Genomic DNA, 7734 nt, shown 5'->3' with positions numbered 1-7734 from the left:
TAGCAGGAGATGGATTACACATCTCTTTTATCTGCCAATTGCCTCATAAGAGGACTTTTCCTGCTTGGCACAAAAGATAAACAAACACAAGCATTGCCTCTTAAGGAGGACTTCAGACAGGTGCCTGCCCACATAACAGGACAGGTCTTCCAGACTACATGAAGATTAGAGGTTATACCTAAGTGGTTAAGAAACCAAGCAAAGCAAAGTTCAAAATGAACTTAAAGCAACTTATGTACCTGTGGAAACATCAAACAAATCAGTACAAAGTTCAGACAATCAAACAACAGTCAATAAGCAACCAACAATCCCAATGTACAAAATGTGTAAGCCAAAAGTCAACCTCAAATGAGTTAACATCAACCTACAAAACACACAAAGATTAGTAATCAAAGGCAAACATCAATGCTCAAGTGATGAAGCATCAACAACTATGGAACTTGGATGTTCAACCTGAAATCAAAGCTTCAAATGTGAGAGGCAAACCACTAGGTCAAAGCCTAGGGTCAAAGATGGAGAAAAAATTCAAAACAGAAGCTGAAATTTAACATGAATCAACTTCAAACACATCTTGAAACATTCCAAAAGGTCTCACATCAATATCGTGTACCAAAAGTATTTCATGATCAAATGAAGTTCAAAGTAATTTTAAAGCTCAAATGTGATCAACCAGAATGAAAAATCTCAATTAAATCAGAAATGATTCAAATAAATCCAAGAAAATTCATGAGCAATCACAACATTCATAACATGCATCATACAAAAAATCAGGACAATTGGAGATCATTTGGCATGGCAAACACATCACATAAGTCGAACATCAAAAGGTGTGACACAAATTGTCACACCAACTTAGAACAATCATAAAACAGAAATGGAAATTGATAAAAATACCAAATCAACACCAAAATGTAAAGCAATGAGTCTAGTTTCATCATGCAAATTTTCAGAATCATTGGATTAAAAACCAGCATTTCACAAAGGTATAAGCATGGCAAGGTCAAATAAGCATACATGTTCAAACATTCTAGCACCAAAAAATATCCAGCCAAGCATAACTTGTGAAAATATGATAAAAAAAAATAGACAAGATAAGGATCATGATGCAAAAAACCTGGTAATTTTTGGATGATTTTTCAATTAGATATGATTTTTTAAAGATGAGAAAAAAAATAAAAATCATGTGAAGCCATGGCATGGAATATATGAGAAAAATGAATGAAGCATATGAATATATGGCACGGCTGGGAATCGAATTAGGTAACAATTCAAATATGCGCGCCTTGGACAAAACGACAGCGTTTGACCATACAAAGCCTAAGCGCGCACTGCATGGCTTTCAAAAAAATCCGCAGGTAATCACATCAACTCATGGCAAAATTCGCAGGAAATCTGGAAATGGTATGAACATGATGAAGATCATGAAGATCTTCATCCAAAATTTTCCAGAAAAATTCAAACGCTCCAGAAGTGAAAATAAAGCATAGCATCGTGTAGTGCCCTCAACATACATCAATAATCCACAAACATTTCATCAACAAACAATCAAACATGCACGGATCGAAGCAAATAAGATTCATCATCAAAAACTTTAATCAATCGTATCTCACTCAAAACAGCATGGAATTTCATGATTCGAAGCTCAAAATGCTCAGCATACTTAGATCTATAATATCATGGCAAGAAAAATAAAAAATAAGAGAGTTGATTTGTAACCTCTTGAAGAGCAGATCTGGAATTGGATGGATTCAAGGCTTGTGATAGCTTCCATGTTCCTCTAGGATGCTTGTATAAGTGATTGGAAGAGAAAATGGAGCTTAATTGTGCACGAATCCACCAAAACTTTGAATCACCATTGTTGCTTCCATCTTCAAGAATGCTTCAATATGACTCTGTTTACTTCAATTCCACGTGCAATCTTGCTCAAGAACACCTCCAGAACAAGAATCAAGCAAGAGAAATGGCTTGGATGTGAAGAATTTGCAAGAAAATTTTGAGAGAAAAATTGATGAATTTGAGATCTAGATCTGAAATTATGAAAGCTCCTCTGAAAAACAGTTAGGGTTTTTGTTTATATATGCCATGCTAATCACTCTTTAATCATGTTTAAGCCAAATGGTAAGTGAGTTTAGCAAAAATGAGGTGTAAGTGCAAATTGCCTTTTTCACCTTATGCATGAAGTGCATGCATGAACAGTGCACGAAATCTGATTTATTTTCACTTAAAATTCCATTTTGGAACCAATGGTGATGGGAAAAAGATCAAGCCATGCACCAATTTTGAATTTCATGTTTTCCCTCCAAAAAGCCAATGAATTATCAAATGCTCATATGATGATAATTTGTGCAATGCAATGCATGATTTGAAAATTAGAGGTCAAAAAGAGAAGAATGCAAAAAGAGCCATCCAATTTGGAGCTTTGGTTGAGAAGTTATGTCCATTTGAAGTTCCATACACACTTTGCCATGTTTTGATCATATCTCTTTAACCACACATGAGAAATTGATGATCTTTGACTTTTTGGAAATGGGAGAGAAAGATCTACAACTTTCATGTTCGATAAAATTTCATTTGAAGCTTTCTTGATGATGTAATATGATGTTGAAGTTGGGTTAAAACCTTTCCATTTTTGGCAAATTCAAATTATAGGTCACTTTCTATTTTTGGAAATTTTTGACTGGACCTCAAATCCTTCAATGTGAGTGTTTGAAATGTCAAATGAGACTTGTTTGAACATGAATGAAGTATTTCGAATCACTTCCCACCTCCAAATTCACAGTTGACTTGGCAGTTGACTTTCTAGGCCTTCAAATGACTTGACAATGTTCTGATGAAATTCAAGCCTCTACCACTTGGGATTTTGCTTCAAAATGATATCATAGCTCATATGAGCTCTTGTGAATGATTGTGGGGTCCAAATTCTCAAGAATGGCCACCATCTATTGCTCAATGACTGCCTTTGATTGTCTTGACCTGTGATTGCTTCATCTGCAAGACAAAGGTTAGATGACATATTTTTGTACATTTGGTTAGTAGTAAAGAGAAAAGCAAATGATATACAAATGCAAAACATGCTTGGTGATCAAAAATCACTCTCAAAAAGATAACCCACCCATAGGGAAGGAAGCAACGTGCACAATGATCCTTGAGGCAATGTGATGATATGTTATGATGCCATGAGGGATCTTAGGGACAAAATTGGGGTCTTACACCTAGGATGGTGTGATTTTTTCTCCTTTGGTTTTCTTTCTCACATAGACCATACCATTCCTCGACCCCGACCTTCAAACAAAGTCAGATGAGGAGCTGGCTTCCCTCAAAGCTGCTCTGGCTGACTTGCCCATTTTGCTTCTCTCTCGCTTTGGGGAGGTTCTTCCTCCAACAGCGTATTCTTTCACAGCTTCTATGCCAATGGCTTATTGATTATTAATAAAATAAAAATGATATTATGCATGCAAGATGTATTGGGGTCACAAAAAATTATTTATTAAAATAAAGCGCTCTTAGTTCAGTTCGGTAGAACGCGAGTCTCCAAAACCCGATGTCATAGGTTCAAATCCTACAGAGCGTGATTCCATTCTTGTTAGATCAAGAATGACACTGGAATAATTGAACATCATTCTAAAGTATGAATTTAACCTCCTGTGGATTAGGATTAAAAAAGAGATGTTAATTAATTAATTAAAGGTCCAAACGCGGAGGTAGTTCCAATCCTTGTCGCAGTGCAGTAGTGAGTAGGTGATCCAACACCTGAGATAAAAGACGCAACATATTCCTATACTGACCTTAGTTATATAGATCATTTACTAAGGTACAGAATGAGACCCCGAGGTCCATATCAGTAATAATAAGACCTGCCACCAAAAGCATTCTGATGGAGCAGAAGTAGACCCTTCCCCCGCCATAGTAGCACCACCTAGCTTCGCTGCACCGGGATAGTAGTAACACATATTTTTTCTAGTGATCATTATAGGGATAATGAAACCAATGATATAATTTACCTAGCCTAACGAAATCCATCCCTTGTCTCCGACTGGGAGATAGAGACTTCATGCGCTACTTTAACCAAGCCAAGGGGTTGACTTTTTTTTAAGACTCCCTTTCGGAAAACGCATTGGCTTTTAATCAAGTTTGAATATCCATTAGATTAAATAAAGCAAAAAATGCATGTTACAGACAAAAGGTAGATGTTCATTAGCGAATAAAGAGAATGCAAGCTATGCAAAAACGGATTTCAATCATTTTCTTAGCCAGAGTGTGCCCTCAATCTCTTTATGACACACGGTTGAGCGCTCTAGAAGCGAAATAATGACCCTCACAGGGTTGATGAACTTGCCTTTTTGGTTGGCGTGGGGTGAAAGACCTAGCAGCGAAATGGTCGTTATTCATGATGACTATCTTCTCCTTCTCGCGAACTATGCTATGCTTTGTTTGCTTGCTTTCTACTCACTATAATTCACATTCATTGGCTTAAGAGATAATGAATGCGAAGTGATAGTTGGTCCTTGCTCTAACAAGTAAGTAAACCACCTTTGAATGCTCGTGCATTCATAGAAGATAAATCAGTAAATCAAGACAGGAACAGTCTTTGACAGTAAGGTACGAGCAAGTAAGAGAAGAAGGTAAAGGCCTGACTTCGTTCCTGAAGAAGGAATGGCGGGGAGAAAGAGCTACATGGAAGCTAGTTACGGTTGTGTAAAGAATATGAAGGAAAGTGGTACCTTATTAGTTCAATCAGTCAGGGAAAAGTGAGAAGAAGGATATCCGGTTCCAAAGACTCATCACAAATATCGTAGGTGATATCTGAAACCGCTGATGTTAGGATTAAGGAAGTAGACTATAATCTCGGAACCAAGCTCAACGCCGCATGTTCCGGTATTGCCAATACTGTCTTATCCAGTAACATGCTAGAACGATGAAGCCAATGTCCTCACTAATGAATCCCGTGGAACCTAGTATAGGATCTCGTATGGGGATCCTTGACATTCTCAGTGGATGTATGATTCTAGTCGAAAACCCTAATCCATTATCACAAAAGAAGCGCATCAGTACAAGAAGGCGGATATTGATCATGAAAGTGGAGTGGCTCTCCATACTACAGAGGTCGCTTGAGAGCACATGCCTATCAGTGTATTGTTCTATTCTAAAAATAAAGAATAAGAGAAGCAAGGTCCACAAAAGGTTTAAAGACGCTCGACCGAAAGGGATAAGATGGTAAGTAGTATGCCCAGTTCACCAGGTTCTACCACTACAGGGCCCAATCATACTCACAAGAAGAGTTTGATCCTGCCTCAGAAGGAATGTTAGTTATACGTTTAACACATGCAAGTTGAACGTTGTGTTCGGGGAGCTGGGTAGAAGGAAAAGAGGCTCCTAGCGTGAAGGTAGCTTGTCTAGCTCCAAGTGTGTAATGCATGGGAATCTACCGAACAGTTCAGGCAAAATCTTGAAGAAAGCTAAAAAGCACTATTTGATGAGCCTGCGTAGTATTAGGTAGTTGGTCAGGTAAAGGATAACCAAGCCAATGATGCTTAGCTGGTCTTTTCGGATGATCAACCACACTAGGACTGAGACACGACCCGAACTTCCACAGGGGGAAGTAGTGGGGAATCTTGGACAATGGAAAAAATCCCAATCCACCAATATCGTATGAGTGAAGAAGGGTAATGCTGCTTGTAAATCTCTTTCGTCGAGTGCACGATCATGACAAGACTCGAGGAAGAAGCCTCGGCTAACTCCGCGCCAGCAACCACAATAAGGTGGGGGGGGGGGTGGTAAGTGTTCTTCGAAATGACTGGGCATAAAGAGCACATAGGCGGTGAATCGGGTTGAAAGTTAAAGTCGCCAAAATTTGGTGAAATTTTCTCGAAACCAATTCACTTGAGTGAGATAGAGGAGAGTGGAATTTCATGTGTAGGGTGGAATCCACAGATCTACGAAGGAACGCCAATAGAGAAGGAAGCTTTCTGGGTCCCTATCGACGTTGGAGTGCGAAAGCATGAGGAGCGAATGGGATTAGATACCCTAGTAGTCCATGACGTAAATGATGAGTGTTATCCCTTGGTCTACGTGGATCAGGGGTCCAACTAACGCGTTAAACACTCCGCCTAGGGAGTACGATCGCAAGACCGAAACTCAAAGGAATTGACGGGGGCCTGCACAAGCGGTGGAACACGTGGTTTAATTTGATACAACACACAAAACCTTACTAACCCTTGACATATGACCAAGAAAACATGTCCTTAACGGGATGGTACTTACTTTCATACAAGTGTTGCATGGTTGTCGTCAGCTCGTGTTGTGAGATATCTGGTGAAGTCCTATAACGAGCAAAACCCTCGTTTTATATCGTTGAGACATGCGCCTAAGGAGAAAGTCTTTGCAATCGAAGTGAGTCGAGGAGTCGAGTGACGCACCAACGCTACTAATTGAGTGAAACACGTAGCTATGCTGTTAGTAAGAAGGGAGCTGACGCCTTTCGAACTCGAAGCACTTTCTAGTGTGTGCTATTTTTTATTACAGCTAGCAATCAAGAAAACGGATGCGTGAACACGGCCTTTCGCATAACTCAATCCCTTGCTTGTTGCTTTACTATTAGAAAGTGTTCTCGCTTTTTTAGTAAAGTCCAAGTTTTGGCCTTCTCTTGCAGGTGATGATGATGTCGAGTTGGTGGCGGAGAAAGACTCGGCATTCAGGCGAGCCGCCCAGTGGTGTGGTATGTAGTGGGTTTTGTACGCCCCACCAAAACAAACGGCCTCGAAACAAACTAAAAGGTGCATGCCCCACTCATGATGGACTACCAGTGAGATACTGAAGGAAGGTGGGGATGACGTCAAGTCCGTATGGCCTTTATGGGTTAGGCCATACACGTGCTACAATGGCAATTACAATGGGAAGCAAGGCTGTAAGGTGGAGCGAATCCAGAAAGATTGCCTCAGTTCAAATTATTCTCTACAACTCGGGAACATGAAGTTGGAATCGTTAGTAATCGCGGATTAACATGCTACAGTGAATATGTACCCGGGCCCTGTACACACCTCTTGTCAGACCCTGGGAATTGGTTTTGCCCGAAGCATCGAACCAATGATCACCCATGACTTTTGTGTACCACTAGTGCCACAAAGGCTTTTGGTGGTCTTATTGGCGCATACCACGATGGGGTCTTCGACTGGGGTGAAGTTGTAACAAGATAGTCATAAGGGAACCTATGGCTGACTGGAATCCTTCACGATGGAAATGCCCTCTTCCCCTAACCTACGGGGCTAGCTTGCTAGAATGCGTGTGGGCTTTGGGTCTAAAGGAGACAGGGGGCAAGTAAAAAAAGAAAATCATTCCATTTTCCTTTCCCTTCCGGTCAAGCACCATGTTTCTTCTTGTTCATCAATCGGAAATCAAGACAAATCAGGCACTACGGTGAGACGTGAAAACACCTGATCCCATTCTGACCTCGATATATGGAATCTTCTTGCGCCATATGTACTGAAATTGTTCGGGAGACATGGTAAAATCCCGGTAAATGGATAAGAATAAAACTTGTAAATGCATATGACGCGCAGATAAGAATTAATGCATTAAAAGAGAGAGATTGCCAACCTCTAGGGAGCGCACCAAGGCTGCCAAGCTTGTTCTTCTCTCTCATATGTACCTATGAGTCTAGGGACCACTTTGGAACCTTATTCTTCATGTACAAAATAAACCCATTAGTTCATACATTGTGGGATGGTTAGACCCTTG

The 7734-nt window shown here is 40.1% G+C and overlaps 1 non-coding gene across 1 annotated transcript; it reads left to right on the top strand.

Annotated features, from left to right (window-relative positions):
- Nucleotides 1-3497: 3497 nt before the first annotated feature.
- TRNAW-CCA (transfer RNA tryptophan (anticodon CCA)) lies at nucleotides 3498-3571 on the top strand. The gene has a single exon. It is a non-coding gene; the product is annotated as a tRNA-Trp (tRNA).
- The last annotated feature ends 4163 nt before the right edge of the window (nucleotides 3572-7734 follow it).

Source organism: Lathyrus oleraceus, chromosome 1 (genome assembly GCF_024323335.1).
Source record: "Lathyrus oleraceus cultivar Zhongwan6 chromosome 1, CAAS_Psat_ZW6_1.0, whole genome shotgun sequence".
Lineage (NCBI taxonomy): Eukaryota > Viridiplantae > Streptophyta > Magnoliopsida > Fabales > Fabaceae > Lathyrus > Lathyrus oleraceus.
The sequence above is the reverse complement of the archived record's forward strand: the minus strand, read 5'-3'. Positions and strand labels throughout refer to the sequence as shown.